Source organism: Rhipicephalus sanguineus, chromosome 4 (genome assembly GCF_013339695.2).
Source record: "Rhipicephalus sanguineus isolate Rsan-2018 chromosome 4, BIME_Rsan_1.4, whole genome shotgun sequence".
Lineage (NCBI taxonomy): Eukaryota > Metazoa > Arthropoda > Arachnida > Ixodida > Ixodidae > Rhipicephalus > Rhipicephalus sanguineus.
Window position 1 is genome coordinate 197,076,595 of NC_051179.1, and position 21,199 is coordinate 197,097,793.

The 21,199-nt window shown below is 45.3% G+C and overlaps 1 protein-coding gene and 1 pseudogene across 2 annotated transcripts in view; one reads left to right on the forward strand and one right to left on the reverse strand.

Moving 5' to 3' along the window:
• Positions 1-21,199, forward strand: part of LOC119391015 (potassium channel subfamily K member 17) — a 522,775-nt gene that overhangs the window by 307,492 nt on the left and 194,084 nt on the right. The gene's annotated exons all lie outside the window — the stretch shown is intronic.
• LOC125758368 (uncharacterized) overlaps positions 20,260-21,199 on the reverse strand; it is a 42,438-nt pseudogene continuing 41,498 nt past the window's right edge.

A 21,199-nucleotide genomic window follows, 5' to 3' on the forward strand; every position in this document is an offset into this window, starting at 1 on the left:
GCCACGCTCATGGTGCATTTGCGGCCGTTTTCCTAGCTTGATATATACCAAAATTGAATGTAAACATTTCGACAGAAATCTGTATGGCTGGGTGGAATATTTAGGAGGTTGATATGGCTCCAGCCAAGTTTAAGAGAGCCCGACGTTTCAGGACCGATTCGGTCCCTTCCTCAGGGGTTGTCTGGTTTGGTCATGGAAGTTTCTCCCCGACTTGTTCCACCGCGGCTCCGGATTTCCCTTTCCCTCACGTTTTTGGAGGCCGTGAACGTAAACCGAGGGCATTGTTCCCTGGGACCGGTTCACATTTGCCGGCGTGTTTTGAATGTGCCACGACTCGAGCAAGAGCCTCCTTCGCAGATTCTTTTCTGTTTCCAGAACAGAAGCGCCGTCGAAGTCAATCTTATGGTCGTGCTTTTCACAGTGCTCTGCAAGAGCGCTGCGTTGCATTTCCATCTTCCTGACGTCGTTCTTATCTTGGCGCATTCTTTCTCGGAAGCACTTGCTCTCGCCTATGTAGCTAGCTGGGCATTGTGAACACGGCACCCTGTAAACTACGCCCTGGTGTTGTTCCCTCGGGGGTCGATTCTTCGGCCGCGGTAGCAGGCGGGTGAGCGTCGACGCTGGCTTGTGTATCACCGTGACCCCCTCTTTTCTAAGAATCCTGGCGAGCTCTTCACTGATGCCCCTGCACTTATGGTATGACAATGCGCTGGGCTGGCTTCTTGGATTCCGTTGTGGCCGGTGGGGTGGCCGGGGAGGGGGGAGGGGGGTCGCGTAGCGTGCCTTTCGGCACACGGCGCGACACTCGGCGAATGAAAGCTTTGCTGTATCCGTTCTTTAGCAGCTCGGCGACGACCCTCTCCTCTTCTCTCTTTCTCTCCCCCTCCGACGTGCAGATTGTTCTTGCACGTGAAAGGAGCGCCGAAACTACCGAAGCTTTGTGGGCAGTCGGATGACAGGACGTGAAATGCAAATACCTGCCGGTGTGCGTTGGCTTTCTGTATACCGAGAAGGTCATGCGCTCGCCCTGCCGCCCGACTGCCACATCGAGAAACGGAAGCGTCCCGTCTCGCTTCCATGACCAAACCAGTCAACCCCTGAGGAAGGGACCGAATCGGTCCCGAAACGTCGGGCTCTCTTAAACTTGGCTGGAGCCATATCAACCTCCTAAATACCAAAATTGGCATTGCGCGACGCGACTGTATGACGAACATGAATAACAGGTGGTAACATGAAAACCGTGACATGATGCCATGTATGTCATGATTTACATGGCGCGCTCATGGTGCATTCGCGGCCGTTTCGCTAGATTGATATTATACACCAAAATTGGTATTGCGCGAAGCGACTGTATGACGAACGTAAATGGAAGGTGTTAACATGAAAATCATGACATGCATGTCATGTATGGCATGATTTACATGCTATACTCGTGGCGCACTCGCGGCCATTTCGCTCGTTTGGTATACACCAAAATTGGTATTGCGCGATGTGACTGTGTGACGAACATAAATGAGAGGTCTTAACATGCGAATCATGTTATGCATGTCATGCACGATATGATGTACATGCCACTGTCATGGTGTGCTTCCGGCCGTTTTGTTAACTGGATATAAACCAAAATTGGTATGGCACGACACGAGTGCGTGATGAACATAAACAACAGTTAATGCGTTGTATATACCAGAATATGCGTTTCATTGGCGTGGTGTATACTAGATTGTGCATGCATGCGTGCATGGCAAACATGCGATATATGGTGGACTAGATGCCATGGCATGAATGATTTCATTTGGCTCAAAGACAAACAAGGCGATGTATGAAGCTCTTTTTTTTTACGAGCTGGCAGCTGACCTATAATCTGTCGCGTAGTACCCTAGGCCACCAGTCTGCCAGAACGATACCCTCGATATGAATGAACGAAAGGGGAATTTTCAGGCCTCGTTTTTCTTTGCAAGAGACAACATTAATTAGAACTAACAGACAAAAAAGCCAAAGAAAGTATACGAATGTAATTTGTAGTAATTATGATGTAAATGTGAAGGAAGTGAAGCGGACAAAATGATAACTTGCCGCCGGCAGAGACCGAACCTGCGACCTGCGAATAACGCGCCACTAAGCTACGGCGGCGGTTATCCTCCCATCCACTTTATGGGGTATCAGCGCTGGGCAAAGATACTTTGAAATTGTATCGCAATACGATACAAGATACTCGGGCAAGAAGTATTTGAGATCGAGATACAAGATACCACAACACTGATTGTATCCGATATGATACATTCCAATTGTATCTTAAGATATTTCGATACATTCCCAAATTTGAATTATATATCTATATAGTGAGCACCAAACACCCATGCACAAAAATGTTCGCTTGAAAATTTATTAACTGCGACAATTTTGTTTCATTTGAAAAAAATGTCTGTTAGTATCTCGAAAGTTTTGTACTTCTTGCTCAAGGTATATTAATCTCATTCCGAGACCTCTTATGGGCGTTGCTTTAGCTGCTTAACATGACAGCCCTTTGTACATTTCCGCGATGGCGGTTTTAAGAGCGAAGCCGTTTAGCAAATCGCTCCTTGTCCGGCGAACCAAAAAGCTATCATCATCATAAACGGGTATGTGCCACAGAAATTGGGTAAATCTCACTACTCACCACTGGTCCACTAAAAATGAAGAAGGCAACAGTTAACCCTACAAATGGCTGCAAAGCGACCGCGGCGAGCCGAAGAGCCCGAGTACGTACGACGAGACAATACTAGGGAACGGGGAAAGGCAACCGCGGCTGCGAGAAGACCCCGAAGCGACGACGACGTGCCCGTAGTTTTATGAGAGGTGCAACGCTTGGTTTTAGCGCGAGGTTGTCTCTGCAGTTTCTGTGACTGTCTGTGGTTTAACTTGAAATGCTGAGAATAAACGTAGAAACAACTTAGCATCACCTTGATAAAGCCTAGCAATGACCTAGAAGCAACCTAGGAACAACCTGCATCACCTAGTTAAGGCCTAGAAAAAAACTAGATGCAACCATATTAGTCTTCAGCATCGTCCAGTTTCGCTGTTTCGAGCCTTGCGCGGCTTAATGCAAGCTTCGCCAATTTTTTTGCTCGTCGCTCTTGTAATTGATGGGAGTCGCTGCGCTGCTTTCCGACCAGCTAGCGGTTGTAATAATAATATCTGGGGTTTAACGTCTCAAAACAAAGATATGATTATGAGAGACGCCGTAGTGGAGGGCTCCGGAAATTTCGACCACCTGGGGTTCCTTAACGTGCACCTAAATCTAAGTACACGGGCCTCAAACATTTTCGCCACCATCGAAAATGGAGCCGCCGCGGCCGAGCTAGCGGTTGCCATCTAATCACATGAACTTCAATAAGAAGCCTCCGCACGATGGTGCAAGTACCGCTGTGGAGTTGTACACTCTAAGAAGAAAAGGTGTCCATTATGTATCTGCGCAAAAAACGGATGGTGACACAAGAGGAGAGGAAGGCACAAAGAGGCGCAGACTGCGCCTGTTTGTGCCTTCCTCTCCTCTTGTGTCACCGTCCGTTTTTTGCGCAGATACATAATGGATCATTACCAACTCGCCCAACTTACCACTCTTCTGAAAAGGTGTCTTTTGACTCTTCGTTTATACATGTGAGACTCACATGTGTAGCACTCTCCTTAGAGAGTCATTGTGACTCTCTAAAGAGAGTTACACATCCCACGACTCACCTAAAGAAAGCCAACGTGCCTCTCTAAAGACAGTGCTCCACATGCGACTCCCTCATGTATAAAATAAGAGTCAGAGGACACCTTTTCTCTTAGAGTGTACGAGCGTTCCTTGGCCGTAAACATATTACGGTTTTCGCAATGACGCACCACGGGACGGGTGCGCGTCACCAAGAACAAGTGTAGCCCACAAGCATTTCAGACGCATTGCACAGTCGTAGAAAGCGCCACAGGACACCGCCGCTATTCACACTACTGCCACGTATTGCTCCCAATGCCTGGTGATTAGTAAGATTAAAAGAGTTCAGAAAAGCCTAAACAAGGAAAACAAATATATCTTAGTGAAAAAGAAAAGCGGTTCCGTATCAAGCAGAGCAATAAACTTCACTTGCCAGTCAGCGCTACGTGTGGTCATATGTGTGCCTTCTTTTTTTTGTCCTGGTCCTCGCGCTGTTTCCCCGTACGACGAGCAGAGTGAATAAGTATGGAAACACGATAGAAGCGGAACCCCGAATAGCTAATAATAATTGTTAGATTTGACGTCCCGAAACGACGATATGGTTATGAAAGACGCAGTAATGGAGGCCTCCGCAAATTTCGACCATTTGGGGTTCTGAAATCTAAATATAAGCACACAGGCCTCTAGCTAGCATTTTCCCTCCATCGCAATGCGGCCACCGCGACCATCGGGTCAGCAGTCACGCACCATAACCACGAGACCACCGCGGCGGGTAAACCCTAATAGCGTTGGGAAATTCAGTGCCTATGGAAAATAGCGTAAAACGGCTCGTTGGAACGCTGAAGAGGAAAACGGAGCATTTGGTATAACAATGTTTCTCGAATACCTTTGCTAACATATTTAATATAGCGCCTAAGAGTTTACGTTTTTATTTATTTATTTATTTATTTATTTATTTATTTATATATTTATTTATTGGTTTATTTATTTATTTATTCATTTAATTATTTATTTACTACCCACAGCGCCCATACAGGCATTACAGGGGAGGGGGGGGGGGCGATTGTACAGAAAAAGAACACACGTGAAAGGAGCAGGTGCAAGTGAAAATGTAAATTACTCTACGCCGACAAACATACACAGCTGCGTCCAACACAGCTACGTCACTAATGTCATGTATATCGGGAAAACGAGCTAAAGAAACAGAAAGCACAATGATAATAGTTAATGGCAATGCGAACAGCAATTACAACAAAGCGCGGCAGTGGTAAATATATAGTACAGCACAAGATGCAAAGGAAGCACTAAAAGAAAACAGCACAGCTTACAAATGGGATACAGTACAGATCATGGTGATTACCAGGCATACGCATGATTTTTTTAAGGCTTAGTGGTCAAAAGATTCAATCATTTTTATTGCAGGAAAGAATGTGCCATCAAACGAAATTCCTACTATTGTGGAAGGAAGTCGATTCCACAGGCTGATAGTTCTCGGAAAAAAACATGGCTGATCCCTCTGTCATAGGAATCGGTATAATTCGAAAGTAAAACGTGTCTTCACAGACGTGGTTGAGAGTTTGTTGTACATTGTTTCGCCCCGAGGGCAAAGGAATGAATGCTATAGCAACAAGTTATAATGTCACGCGAAGAACGGCAAGCAGCTTGAAACTTGCAACGCGCTGCTCAAGCAGAAAGGACGCATGGAATGAACATACAGAGGATGAGCGCCAACTAACAACTGTCACAAAGCGCTGGTCAAATACAAAGGAGGACGCACGAAACGAATGCACAAGTATACACAGGATGAGCGCGAACTGTCACAGTTGTTACTTATTTGTTTGTGAGGAGCGCGCTTCTTTCGCAAAAGCGGCCGCTGCAGTGAGCGAAGTGACCTTCGTGCTCTCTGTAGCTTCAACGCAAACTTGGGGTAAGAGCGCAAGACTACAAGATAAGCGCGCGCGAAGGAGTGACCACGCCCTGTAGAGACACACGCTCATCTCAACGCGTGGGGCGATGACCTTTAAAGCGCGCTCTTCTAAAATCACTGTAACGGGAAAAGTACCACATTCCTTTTCTCTTCGCCGCCGCGCCCTTTCGGCGGCTTCGCCACAGAAATGGGCCAGCTCCCTCGCCTCGCTAGGGTCTCCCGTCCGCCAGCGCACGGCGCTTTGGAGGGCGATTGCTTTTATAGCCTCAGAGAAGCGTGCAGGAACATTACGACAGGAACATTCCGTAGCGTTATGACACTTCATCGCGAGCCTGTCGAGGCATCGGAGAATGCCTGGGTGCTGCGCTTTTGGGTGCAGCAACCGGCGGGAAACGGGCAAAGCCCTCTTTGTTATTCCCAGCGGGAGAAAGTATGCCAAGCGACGGGCTGTGTGGCTGCACAGAATACGGCGGGAAAAATTTGTTCCCCACGACTGATACCCGCCTTTGTGAGGTAAGCGTTACATTGAGAATTTGCGAATGTTGTTTCGCGGGAATGTTTGCGTCTCCCCTGCACTAGTGCAGCCTGTTTCGCGTGGTTGCCGCGGAAGGTTCATGCACAATAACATTGCCGGGCAGCTCTTATGTTTGGCGTAGAATTGACGCTTTTGGGTTCACATATAACGATCAGCGCGCCATGAAATCTGACTGCTACAGATTGGTATTGCGTGACGTGACTGTGTGACGAACATAAATAACAGGTGGTAACAGGAAAATAATGGCACGCGCGTGTCACGTAAGGCATGTTTTACGTGCGATGCTCATCTAGTATACTATACTCATGGTGCACTCGCGGCTAGTTCACTGGCTTGATATGCACCAAAATCGGTACTGCGTGACGTGACTGTACGGCGAACATAGACACCAGGTGGTAACATGAAAATAATGGCACGAATGTAATGTAAGGCTTGATTTACATGTTACCACGTGTCACTAACGTTCGTCATACAGAAATATCTGGTCATGTCAATCTTGGTATATATGCATTTCATTAAAGGGGTACTGGCACGAAAATTTTGAGTTGTCATTTTTTAGCGTCAAATGAAAGGCCAAGCACTCAGGAGCTTCGAAAAGGTAGTGCTAAGCGCGAGTGCGCCCTAAAAAAAGTAATTACAGTATGTTTACAGCATGTTTTTAAAAGCTAGTTTCGGTTCCTACTGCACCCTGACGTCACAACACGGCATGAGCTTTTCACCACATGCTCGCACAATATATCGTGACGTTTCCACGGCCACTCCGCACCGTGGCTCCGTTGGTGACGCACAAGCGGCCATTTGGATGTTTTGGTGACGCACAAGCGGCCATCGTGAAAGTTTTGGTACCTGACGTCATCACAACTAGCCAGGCTGCTGCGTGAAGTCACCAGAATTAGTACTATAGCCTGACGTCAAGCTAGTGTCGATGTCGGTAGGTGCGCCATAGAAAAATTGACCTTATTATCGAAATAAAATATCTTGTCAACGTTTTCTGAGCTTCACACTTGCTCAGAGCCGTCTCTGCGTACAGGAGATTTGTATGGCAGAGTAAACTCGCCTTCGAAAAAAAGTGTCCGTACCCCTTTAAACGACAGCTAGCGCCCCGAGACCATGTCATGCAAATCATATTTTACATGGCATGCCTGTCATGATTTTCACGTTATAACCAGTAACTTATGTTCGTCATACACGCTTGTCACGCCATACCAATTTTGGTGTGTATAAAGCTAGCGAAGCGGCCGCGAGTGCACCATGAGCATGGCATGTAAATCATGCCGTACATGGCATACATATCATTTCATGTTATCACCTGTAAATTATATTCGTCATACAGCCATGTTATGCCATATCAAAATTGGTGTACATCGCATAAATGAAACGGCCAGGAGAGCACAAAGTCTGTCTGTCTGTCTGTCTGGACGGAAGGATGGACGGATGGATGGACGGATGGATGGATGGATGGATACGTTCAAAGTCGCAGAAGTTCGCCAAGAAATGATTCGCATTCAATAAATGCCCACAACCGAGCGCGTAAATGCCACCCAGTTCGCATTTCTTTATCGCGTTAGTACGCGTGCGTGCGCGTGTAGGCAAGTGAAAACTGCCGCTATTTCTTTCCTAATCAGTTAGAGAACAACGGTATGCTTCTTTCGGGGCTGCAAAAGCGCACACAATGCGTAAAACATGCGTTACTCCGCGTGAAGTCAACACCACACCGCCGCATCTTCGGGCGCGCTGGACCAAATATGGCAATGGGCAGGACGGTCGCGGTACTTTTCCCGTTCCAGTGACTTTACGCTCTTCGAGCCCTTCGCACCATATCGCTAGTGATAACGAAAACACGCCGATGTACCCCGATCTCTGAGTACCGCCGCCGGCAAATGATGTATGTAATAGCACGCCGCTAGTATGACGAAGAACGTGCCGTCTGTGGCGGAGTCGTTTCGCGCTGCGTGCTGGGGATCGAGGGGTCGTGAGTATGACTCCAGGCGACGGAACTTTTTCTTCTAGTTTTTTCTTTGCCACATGTTAGTCTGTATTTTACAACGTCATATCCGTGACGGAAATGCGTCAGTGGAGCCGTGGTGGACCCCGGCATAAAACACTTTCGTGTTAAAAAGAATTGCTGAAGGACGATGTATTGCATTTATACTAAAAAGAGACAGGGCGTGCAAACACGGACACAAGAAAGAGATCAGGACACCACAAACGCCGACTAACAACTGAAGAGACGCACAACGGCTGAAAAGGAAGAAGGCACGAAAACTTATCTGCGCATGCCTATGCAATCGGCGAACCTATCAATCCGGCACGCGAGGCGGTCTACGTGGAAGATAACTGTTAAGGCATTTGATTTCATCTTTATGCAAGTTAATCGACGGTTGGCTCACGCATGCGCTACCACTATTCTCGATATGCCATGCTTCAATCATCAGGCGCGTTTCTTCATTTCTATGCCGGTACAACACTGTGCATTCATCGAATTTTCGCGTGCACTTACAATCTCGACAATGTAAAGATAGATTAGAAGGTGAGCCTCCTGTTAGCGATCTCTTATGTTCCAACAATCTCTGGTTAATATATCGGCCCGTCTGTCCTACGTAGAAGCGGCCGCAGCTGAAAGGGACCTTATACACCACACTCGTACGGCAATCAGTGAATCTGTTGGTGTGTTTTACGAAACAATTATCGGTCCGCTTCTTGTCTTTTACTCGCTCATTCTTCCTCTGCACAGCGGCACAAATCTTACCTAGCTTATTGGCAGCCGTGAAAACAACATTAACGCCGTATCTACTTCCTACTTTCCTACTTTTAGAATGAATACGTACCAACTAGCTCAGCTCTTTGTTATTCTAAGTTGCATTTATATTCTCTTATCGTGCGTTCATGATCTTTGCGTGCTGATGTGTAGTGAGGCCGGTGAATGTATACGTTACGGGGAATTCGAGTATGAAAATAATGTATGCTGTGTAATAGCTTCAGACAAAATGATGCGCTTCGATATTGGAGAGATTCCAATTTTAGCATCGCCTTAGATTCCGTTGCTCTAAACTGTTTGTCATACACGGGTATATTAAGCACATACCTTGCCGCCATTGCCGCAAGCTCAATTTCGCGATTTTACTTATAGTAGTAAAGAGAAATTTTGTTAGTGTATACTCGATGCGCACCTGAATTATTATATATTTGTTCTCAACATCGCTTCGCATAACAGTACATTCAGGTGGAATACAAGTATGTAAACAGTAGCAAGAAATACGCAGAAAGTGAAAAGTAAGAATAAAGCAGAGTGGTTCCCTTGGCAGCATGTTAAAGACATATTGCAGTAAGCAGACCGAAAAAAATATATATAGACTTAGGGAATGTATGGGATGGGAAAGAACAGCTAAGAAACAACTTGTGCTAACAATCAAATTATGATTTTAAAATCTCTTTGAATAAGAGAAAGTGAGGCGTACGCCATGATAGCATCTTTTAGGTGAATCTTTGTTCTGTTAGATCCAGCATCGTACCGGTAGTGATATAGCTGTTAGAATCTTATTTGCATATAAGTCAATCTCGTTGCATATACGCGTAAGTCAAACGTACATCCACGAGATCCTTCAAATCGGCGATGTGTCGATAAGATAAACGTCGATAACTACACTACAGTCGCATCATAATATTCCTAAAGACGCCGTACGCACTCTACTGCGCGGCACAGGACAGTGGCTATGTGCGAAGTTTCTTGGCACTGCCACAATCAAAAAGAAAGAAAAAACGTGCACACAAAAAGTTAGCGGGGAGTAGACGTTGGCGCGCTTGTCTGTCGAGACGACGCGAACTCCATCAGGTGACTCTGATCCACCGATAGGGATGTTCAGAGGTCATCGCCTATCCTCGCTGGAAAACTGGTGGAAAGATAAAATAATGTCACTATCTTTAGCTTTATTCTGGTGACTTCGTGGCAGCAGTATCAGCTTGAGAAGCGTTCAGCCAACGTTTATTGTTTTGCACGGTGGTGGTAAGATCGCAGTATCTTATATCTTAAGATACACGATACATTCTTCAATGTATCGAAAAAAACAGATATTTATACACATTTTGCGACACATATCGCGATACCGATACAAGACACCCAAAGAGTATCTAAGATAGTATCTAAGATACATATATCTCCCATACTGCCCAGCACTGTGGTGTATGTCACAGGGTCGTGACCTCGACGAAGGCTGCAGTCAGCATGTCGCAGATGAAACTTTATTTGGCCGGACTTGTGGCCGGGAAACAGAAAGTCAAACTACAGCAATACACACTGTACACTGATAGCGGCTAACAGGGCGTCGGCCATCGATAAAATGATCATCGCTGGGACACGCCGTCTTTTATATATCATGCATCCAGTGCTGGGCAGTATCGAAGATACATGTATCTTCGATACTATCTTAGATACTCTTTGGGTATCTTGTATCTGTATCGCGATACGTCTTGCAAAACGAGTATCTGTATCTGTATTTCCGATACATTCAATAATGTATCGTGTATTTTAAGATACAAGATGCTGCTATAGAAACACCGCCGTGCGAAACAATAAACGTCGACCGGAATTCCGGTTCTGAAGCTTATATTGCTGCCACTAAGCCACCTGAATAAAACTAACGACAGTAACATTCTTGTATATTTCCGCCAGAGCGCTCCAGCGAGCACAGGCGATGATGTTTAAGCGTCCCTATTGATGGAGCAGAGTCAGGTGCTGGCGCTCGAGCCATGGTGACAAAAACAAGCGTGCGAACGTCTACGCTCAGCCTACCTTTTTTTTCTAGATGGTTTCTTTCTCTTTAGTTGTGTTGAGATCATGACGCTTGTTCATAGACCCTGCCCTCTGTTGCGTACTCCAATGCGTGCGGCGTCTTTCGCACAAATTCTGATGCCACTATACTATCGCTATCGAAGTTTGTCTTGCGTGATGCTTCGTTGCAATCTTCCAAGAATGCAAGAATGGGGCTGCTTTGCGTCTCGCGCCTTCCACATCAGCGATTTGAAAGATCTTGTGGATGCAAGCTCTACTTACATAGTACCATGAGATTCACTTACATGCAAAGGAGATTCTAACAACCGTCCCACTATCGGTGCTGACGTTAGATGCAATAGAACAAGCATTTACGTAACAGGAAATATTTTGACGTACTGTGTCTTTGTTCTTCCTGCTAAATTATTCGAGAAGTTCTTTTAATGATAATTTCATTGTTAGCACAAGTGCTTTCTTTGCTGTCTTCCGTTGGCATCCCATACATTACCTAGTCCTCTGCATAGTTTCTCGCTTATCTGTATATTGTAATATGTCTTTTGTAACATGCTGCTAATATACGTTCTCTCCTTTATTCTTATTTTTTAACTGTCTGCGAACGTGGTTTTGTTTCATATTTCGCGGGCTTTCTCTAAAAGCCCGAAAACATTCACCATGCAGCAAGTACACTGCCAAAAAAAAATTGGGTCGGCCGTTTTTAAATTCGCTCTACGATGTGTCGAAGCGCCGTTGGCTCAAAAGTGAATATTAAAAATGTCGCAATGTCGCATACTTGACCTTATTTATTTAACCAGTTAAGCTTAGTACAAAACGTACCATAACGAGTGCCACGTGACGGCAAACCAAATACCTTTGGTTTCATTTCGGTTAATATTCGGTTCTACTTACGTGAAACACCCTGTATACTTATTCATTCTGATTGCTTATTACGAAACCACCTTGCTATTTGACTTAAATATATTCGTTTTCCTTTTTTTAGGTCGCCTTAAAGTATTCTTATTGTTACAAATCCGCACGTAAGCAGAGCTAGAAGTGGCATTAGTGTGAATAGCAGTGATAACCTGCGGCGTTTTTTGTCGCTAGAATACGTCTGAGACGTTTCCTGGCGGCTCAGGTTCTATCGGAGAACAAATGGCAAAAGATTGCACGTTAGTGAATATGTTGCTAACGAACGCTTTACGCCAGCAGATAAGTAAAATAGTAAAAATCACTGCAGTTTTATGTCCTCAAGTAATTGTGAGCGCCGACTATGTAGTTCATCGTCTTTACACGATGCGTCACAAACAATATCGCTACCAATGTTGCTGCTGCGGTACATCTGTCGGTGGATACGGTATTACGAAAACAATATGCTTGCGGACAAGGTAAGACTGCGCAGCGGTATTTGCGCCATCATGCGGAGGCACTTGCAAGTAGATGGTAACCAGCTAGCTGGTCGCCAAGTAAAACAGCGACACCAACAAGCTACAGAAGTGTCAAGCAAAAACAACTAACAGCGCAGCAGTTAAAGAGCTGTCATGTTAAGCAGCCTAACAAATCCCAATAAGTCGTTTAGAAATGAAACTAATACGACTTGAGCAAGAAAGTTTGTATCTTGTGATACAAACAGGTATTTTGTTCAAATTAAACAAAGCTGGTCGCAGTTAAGAAATTTTCAAGTAAACACATTTCTGCATAGGCCTTTACTGCTTCATTATATATATATATATATATATATATATATATATATATATATAACAGCAAATTTGCAAATGTATCGAAGTATCTTAAGATACAATTGGGAAATATCGTATCGGATACAATTATTCCGCAAGTATCTTGTATCTGTATCTCAAATACTTCTTGCCCGAGTATCTTGTATCGTATCGCGATACTATTTCAAATTATCTTTGCCCCGCCCTGCATGCATCGAACTTTCCAGACTTATCTGTGGTGGTTGCGCACGCTCTGGAATAATCTTGACTATTCGTGTCATTTCACTCTTGAAATGCTTCGACTTGTGCCGTTCCCCACTTGAATTCCACGTTGCTTTCGTGAGGTGCGTTAGCGGCTTGGCGATCCTTGAAAATCCTTTGACGAAGAGCCTGTAATAGGCGCACAAGCCCAGAAATCAGCGTGCGGACTTCTCGTCGGTGGGAGGCGGTAAGGCAGCGATGGCAGCTGTTTTCCGTGGGTCCGGGTGAACTCCAGACTTGCTCAATAAATTCTAAGCGCACATATAGACGAGGACAAAGAACACGTATGACACACGGGCGCTAACTTTCAACACTTTATTGAAGCCAGGGGAACAGAATATATAAGGGCACACGTGACCTTACATGACGCAGGCGCAGCAGGCATGAAATACGACACAATCAATGACATCGCAGAGCAGAATATATAAGGGAAACAGAAACAGCAGTAACGCATTTCTTTGAAAGATAGTGCAATTGACGGCTTAGCCACACATTTATCTCCTAGACTATCTATCTTTTCCGCCTCAATTATCTCCCGCACGAGTTTACTTTTGTTTCTTGTTACGACTGTGCATTTATTAAACATTGGAAGGTACTTCTTTTCCACACTGTCATCTGCATTACGGTCAGCTCTGGTAACACTCGTAACTCGCTAATCACGTGGCCCAAAAAGAAGAGCTCCTCATACGCGAAGCGGCACTTTTCTGGCTTCAAAATGAGTCCAGATGTATTCATTGCTTGAAGTACAACTTGAAGGCGCCGCAGATGCTCGTCGAAGGTTGAGGCAAACACAACGACGCCGTTCATGTACACGAGGCAAGTTAGCCACTTCAAGCCTGCCAGTACTGTATCCATAACGCGTTGGGAAGTCGCAGGAGCCGAGCAAAGACCGAAGGGCATGACCTTGAACTCGAAGTGGTCGTCTGATGTTATAAAGGCGGTCTTCCCTCGGTCTCTCTCGTCGACTTCAATTTACCAGTAGACGGTCTTGAGGTCCATAGACTAAAATGCTTCGCGCTGTGGACTGGAGCGGTCTGGCACTTTCCTCTGTAATGATGTGATGTTTGCGACTGGGGTCTGCTGAATTCTTGACGACGCGACGAAAAGCAGTCCTTGAACTGCAAGAGCAGGGTTTGGAGCTGTTCTTGCCTATGCTTCGGAAGGTAGGAGTGACGTCGACAGCTGATTGAGGAGCTTGATTCGTCTGAGTAGGCTCGGAAGAATCGGCGAGGGCGAAAGCATTGGTGGCTTCCACAACTTCTTCGATATTGGCGACCGCCGTGCCTTGTTCACGTGCTCGTACTCCTTGCTGAAACTGGTGAGCATAACTGTTGTTTTCCCTTCCCGCAACTTAGCTACTCCTCTGGCGGTGCAAATCTGGCGGTTAATCAACTGGTGCCGGTCGCCTTCAACGACGCCTTCCAGGCCTGCTGATTTCTGAGTGCCGACGGAAATGATGACGCAGGAGCGAGGGGGAATCGTGACCTGGCCTTCAAGCACATTCAAGGCGTGCTTTCCTGGCTGAGTGTGCGGCGGTAGTGTTTTTTGACGATAGTGTTATCGAATTGGATCTCAGGTCGATGACTGCACCATGAAGGCCTAAGAGTCCATACCAAGGATGACATCTCTCGAGCACTGCTGCAGGACTACGATGTCCACGGGATAAATCCGGTTGTTAATGGTGAGCCTCGCTGTGCAGATTTCCTCCGGCGTTGCTTGATGACTTCCAGCTGTCCGGATTTCGGGGCCTTCCCAGGCTGTCCTAACTTTCTTCAGCTTCGTGGCGAACGGTCCACTGATGACAGAATAGTCGGCTCCGGTGTCGAAGAGAGCTGTGACGCTGTGGCCGTCGATAAGAACGTCGAGGGCGCTAGTTCGTCGTCTTGCGTTGCAGTTAGAGTCGTGGCGTCGGGTCACAGCTACGTCGGTTTGTTCCGCTGCTTCACCGTTGCGTCGTGAGGTCTTCTTCGGGCCGCGAAGTTTCGACGTCAGGACTCCGTTCGAATTGCGGCATGTATTTTTCCGCCTTCGTAACAAGTATTTCGTCGGGACAGAAATTCAAAAGGAGGTGGCGTTGCCGTTCTGATTAAACAAAATATTTCGGCAACACTTACAAAACAAATCGATAACCATGAAAGTATTACCTTGAATTTGTCATGCTGGGGCTTTTCCTTATTACTTGTAGCCGTGTATCGCCGTCCCGATGCTCCACCGGAGTTTTTGCAGGATTTATGTGATCCCGTCTCGTGTTTTAAACAACAAAAATAATTATTGCTGGTGATTTCAACCTTCCTGGTGTTAATTGGGAGAACCCGTTTACTTCTAATGAATCCAGTGCCCTTGTTCACAGTGAGCTGGACTTATGATGTGCAGCAATTTGGAACAGGTGGTTAGACAACCTACTCGTATTCAGGGTAGTTCCTCTTCTATATTAGATCTTGTTTTTTTGAGCCGATGCATGACCGACTTTTCTGTGACAATTGAACCTAGTCTTTCAGACCACTATATGGTGAAGTGCGTATGCCACTTCTTGACAAAGGAAAGTGTTCCTTCTAAAACCGTCACAGTTAAAGATTACCTTCATGCAGCGGATGAAAGCGTCTTAGACTTTCTTGACATAAACTTAAGCAATTTTGGTGGGTCTGATGTTTCTGAGCTATGGGAGACATTTAAAAGGTTATGTCTATACTGCATAGATCAGTCTATATGTCTATAAAGGTTATGTCTATACTGTATAGGAAGTCTGTACTGTATAGATCACTTTGTGCCAAATAAAAAGAAAAGGATCGCGAAAAAAAATCCGTGGATCCCCCGTGACATTTTGCATCAAAAAAGAAAACTAAAACGATTACGACGTCGTCGTGCATCTCAGAAAACTATTCAAACAAACCAGACACTCTTAAACCAGCCTAACCGATGTGCTAAGCAATTTTATTTTCAACATACTCTACCAGACTTTATACGGACGGCTCCTGATAAATTCTGGTCGCAATTATCTCGCAAGAAAGAAGGTACTCTTCCAATAATTCACAATGATACAATCGTTACAGATAAAGCAAACATAGCGACACATTTCAATGAGTACTTTCAAAGCGTTTTCCAAAAAGATTGCGATAGTGCACGCGCTTATGCTACCTTTCCTTATCTCGACGCAGACATCGTGTCCCTATCTGGCGTTGTATCTATGCTTCTGAATTTAAAGACTAAAGCTTCGCTTGGCCCCGACAACATTCACAATGCGTTTCTGCGTCGATACGCTGAGATGGTTGCTAAATTCCTTGTGATCATTTTCCGCGCCTCTCTGTCTTCTTCTTCTGTTCCGATAGATTGCAAAACAGCGCGAATTGTCCCAATATCTGGAGATAAATTATTGGTTACAAATTATCGCCCCATATCTATTACTTGTTCTTGTTGTAAGCTTCTCGAGCACGTCATAGCTAACTACATCACTAATTTTCTTAATGACAACAACATATTAACCCCCTTTCAACATAAGTTCAGGAAGGGCTTGTCCACCGTCACTCAACTGGTCACAGTCATACATATTTTCGCATCTATTCTTGATAAATCCGGGCATATTGATGTTATTTTCTTAGACTTTAGGAAGGCTTTTGATTTAGTTCCCCACAATAAATTGATTTTCAAACTTAAATATATTGGCCTTCCAGAGTTTATTGCAAATTGGGTCTCAGCGTACTTGTCAAATCGAACACAATTTGTCTTTATAAATGGTCACTGTTCATCCAAACTTCAGGTTTCATCAGGTGTTCCCCAGGGAAGTGTTTTGGGACCACTACTTTTTTAATATATATAAATGATATTGTTGAAGTTGTCCCTGAACATGTCGGAATAAGGCTATTCGCCGATGATTGTGTACTATATAAGGAAATAGTTACCATGAATGATCAACAGCTTTTAAATTCCTGCCTTGATAACGTTTTCCAGTGGTGTAAGCAGTGGGATATGAAACTAAACTCAGACAAAACAGTGTACATGAACATCACGAGAAAGAAAAAGCTTTTCTTCTTTTCCATATGCGCTACAAACTCACATACTCAAAGAGGTCAGTGAATATATGTACCTTGGCGTAACAATAACCAAAAATCTAAGTTGGAATATGCATGTATCGAACATTTGCGCATCCGCCTTCCGTAAGCTATGCTTCTCAAGTACAAACTTCGTCTTGCCCGCCATTTGTGAAGCTGTTAGCCTATAATACCATTATTAGACCTACTCTCGAGTATGCGTGCGTCATTTGGGACCCATACACTAGAAAAAACATTCATGCCATAGAAATGATTCAACGTAAATCCATTAGGTTTATATTTTCTAAGTACCGCATGACAGACTCCCCCACAGTTATCATGAAAGAAAATAATATACAAGAACTCCAGCTTCGTCGCAAAATTCTGAGATTAAAATTTCTTTTTCATTTAAAAAACAAACATTTCGCACTAGATGCCTCTACGTTTATCCAACCACTGACATCACGAGAAACTAGAAATCGCCATGCTGCGTCGATAACACCATTCCAGACACGTACCAACACATTTCTCTTTTTTTCCTCGGACCATTGCAGAATGGAACGCGCTGCCGTTTTAGTCGCTACAACACATTGACTACTTTGACTTTATCACATGATAACCCTAAGCACTATCCATCTTTTTGTTTCGTATGTACAGGAAGTACGTGCACTAGTAATCCCAGCCGTTTACATGAATGTGTTAACGTAATAATACTCCTATTGCTGTGCCATGTGTTATATTGCGAGTATGTATTGGTGTAAATAGTTTTGTGTACATATACTTATTCTGGTCACGAATTGTTACTGATTTATGTGATGAAAATGCTGTTGAATATGAATTCCTATGTGTACACTTGTTTGTATGAGAGTATTAATTTCGTGTGTATATTGCGCGCGTTGACTACTGATTGATTGTGATTTTTTTTCCACTCCTGCATGGGCTCTGATTTGAGCCTGCAGTATTCTGTAAATAAATAAATAAATAAAAAATTCGACAGATCCCACATCAAGGTGGACGATTGGGCGAGTTGGTGATTCATGATCGACGTATGTAACTGCGCGGTAGTAAACACGGACGACAAGAAGATACAAGGACAAACGCAGACTATCAACTGAAGGTTTATTTTTCACAAACCACATATATATGACTGAAACAGAAAAAGAAAACACAAAAATCTACAAAAAATGATGATTTAGCACTTAACAATCAACAAAACGTGAACGTTTGACAAAAGCAGATTCATGGACCATGTGCGCCACTTGCCAGATACCGTAGCTCTTTATCTAGAAGAGCTAACGACGGTTTGCTGACGCAGTTTTCTGGTTCCCGTGCCATTTTTTCCGCTTCGACGATCATACGGGTATGATCGTCTTTGTGCCTGTACATTACGACCGTGCTTTCGAACTGCGCAAGGCAGCCACACCTACTGACGTGCTGAGCCAAAAAACCCTCACTGCCATTGCGCACATTGCGTGCGTGTCGCTTGTGTGTGTCGCATTCTCCTGTCTTTCGTCCCTGAAGTTCGCGCTATTTAGATGTTATATAACCGGTTGTTTACGGTTGGGTAACGCTTCCAATGGCAACGTGGGTATTACTAACACGAGAAGCGGTAAGCTGATATGTAGTGCTTATACGTGTCCCGAGAACGCACGCACGTTTCACGAACCGCTGTGTATGTGTGCAAGAAGTTCTTGACAGTTCTTGAACAAGGGCAACATCACCGTGATCAGTGAGCACCAGCAGCTGGTCATGACTTGTTATAGGATCCGGTCGTGATCGTGGTGACGAGGGGTCCATGTGTAGTGAAGTATGTGGTATAGTAGAGCTGTTAGAATTCGTGGATGCCTCGGTCATTTCGTCGACAAACTGTCTGTCGACAGAGCCGGCGACATGTCGGAACCTGAAGCCACCCTTCGCGTTGGTGAGGTATAGGCCATCGAGGCTGGTAGGCCTGGATAGTGCTACGTAGACCATCAGTCAATGGTGTTTGTCGTATTCCTTGACTACCTGGGCGTATGTGGCCTACGTAGCCTTGTCTACAAAGCGGCTGTCAATCAATCTGGCATCATACTCGGTCAGCATGAGGCCATCGCCCAGCCTCGTAAGAAATGAAGAGGACACTGCGTCGTTCTGGTGGACGAAGTGCATCGTGAATGGATACAACGCGCTAGAGAACGAGGACGAACTGAAGAAACAACAGACCACGGCGCTGCTCGCAACTAAAACTTTACTTCACAAGGAACAGAATAAATAGCATCTGGGAAAGGATATCAAAAGACCATCACGTATGCACAAGGCGACAAAAGTAGCAACAGGACGAAGTGCACTTTACGGTGCGGTGATGTGGCTATCATATGCAACTTTAATGTATTCCACCGGGGTCGAGCAATGCTTCAATATAGCTTGTTGAGTCATAGGATTACAAACGTAATGTTCATTAGACTGCTATAAACGCCGAGTCAACACTAGAACTACAGATAACCTGATATGACGCCTGTATCGTAGGAGCACGCTTCGTAGGAGTATCATGTGGTGTTTATTGCTTTCTTGTGAAATTATATAGCCAGCACCACAACCACAATTGTCGTTGCACTGCCATTACGTCTGCGTAGGCTGTTTTTCAAAACCAGTTTATAGACCTGGCGTGGCTCAGTGGTAGAATACCTGATTGCCACGCAGAATTCTTGGGTTCGACTCCTGCTGCGTTCCTAATTTTCATTCTTTACATTCGTCTAGTCAACGCTGCCGATGTCGGTTTTCCTTAACGCTCTCTCATTTAAGTTACCAATGTCTGTTCTCGCCGTTCCTGGGTAGATATAAACTGTCAATCACCTGTGGCGCATACCCGTACACCGCGGCCCGTAGTAAACGGGCATGTGCCACACGTGTCTAGTGGAAAGGGTTTGACGACGTATGCGACAGGATTTTAACGTTATTCATGTCATGACCCGGCAATCATATTCGTCAAATCCTCTTACCCTCCCATGCAAATTTTTGTCTACACCAAGTTAAGGAGGCGATCGTGAGAGCACCCAGACGTAGGCGGCTAGATAGATATAGATACGTAGATAGAAGCGCTCAATGTGCCAGAGGTACGCTAAGAAATGCTTCGCATTTAATAAATGTCGGAGAGCTTTATTAAGGACAAAGCCGTTGGTTTCACAAACACCACACAATACGTTTAATGAGAAACTAAAGAAAAAATAACTATACGCAGGTAAACACTTCATAAAACGTTCACTGCACTCGTTAAATACTTCTAACGACACACAAATGCAAGTTCAAAGACCTAAACTGCAGAGTCTAGTCCTGACACAGCTGAGCGGCGGAGCGGGGAAGAATGCGTGTTCGGTCTCACCAACTAGCGGAGGCTTGACTGGTGGAGTTTGGCGGACCTGGCTGGCGTTGACGAGGAAACAATGGCTTCTGGAGGACGCGCTACGATGCCAGGGCAACCTGGCCAGGCAGCTAGATGCACAGCTGGGGCCCGTAGCCCAACTGCTCCTGCTACGTTGCCATGACGGGCCTCGGGGTGGAGTCCGCGCACCATGGCTATGGTCTCGCACGGGAACTTGATGCCAGGAGACCGCAGCTTGTTGAATTCTTGGTGAATCGGGTCGGCAACCCGACGGCCATCTTCATCGCCTGCTCCGGTGACAACCTTATGCTTGTCTCGTTCCCTTCGAACTCTCTTGGAGCTCTCGTGCACAAGGCTTCTCTCAGTCTTGGGTCAACTTGTCATCGCCCGATTGGAGACTGCTCAACTGCCGCGTTTACAGGTGATTGGCCCCTGAAATGTTGCGTGCTGTTTTCCTATTGGGCCACTTGTACGTCGAGTCCTTGCGCCTCGCGCCCTCGTGAAGGTATTCGTCGTCGTCGGTGTTTAATGTAGCACCGCGCGTGCACTCTCTTGTGTCTTGCTCTATATGACGCTCACTTTTGAAAGGCGCACACTTCAAACGCGCACCGCACATCACAGATGCCTTCATGTAGCATGCGAGGGATTATTGGTCGGCTAACAGTTCGCAAAGAAAAATCACGTGCTTCGTGACGCCAGCAGGCAAAAAAAGCGTTCCACACTTGCCGTCATATCTACTAACAGCGCTAACTCCTAGGTTTAAATGCCCATATATACCCCATAAAGTGGACGGGAGGATAAACCGCCGCCGCAGCTCAGTGGTGGGGCATCGGACGCATTATTCGAAGGTTGCAGGTTCGGTCCCTGCCGGAGCAAATTATCTTTACGTCCACATTACTTTCTTGACATTTGACATAATAATTACTACAAATAACATCGCGCA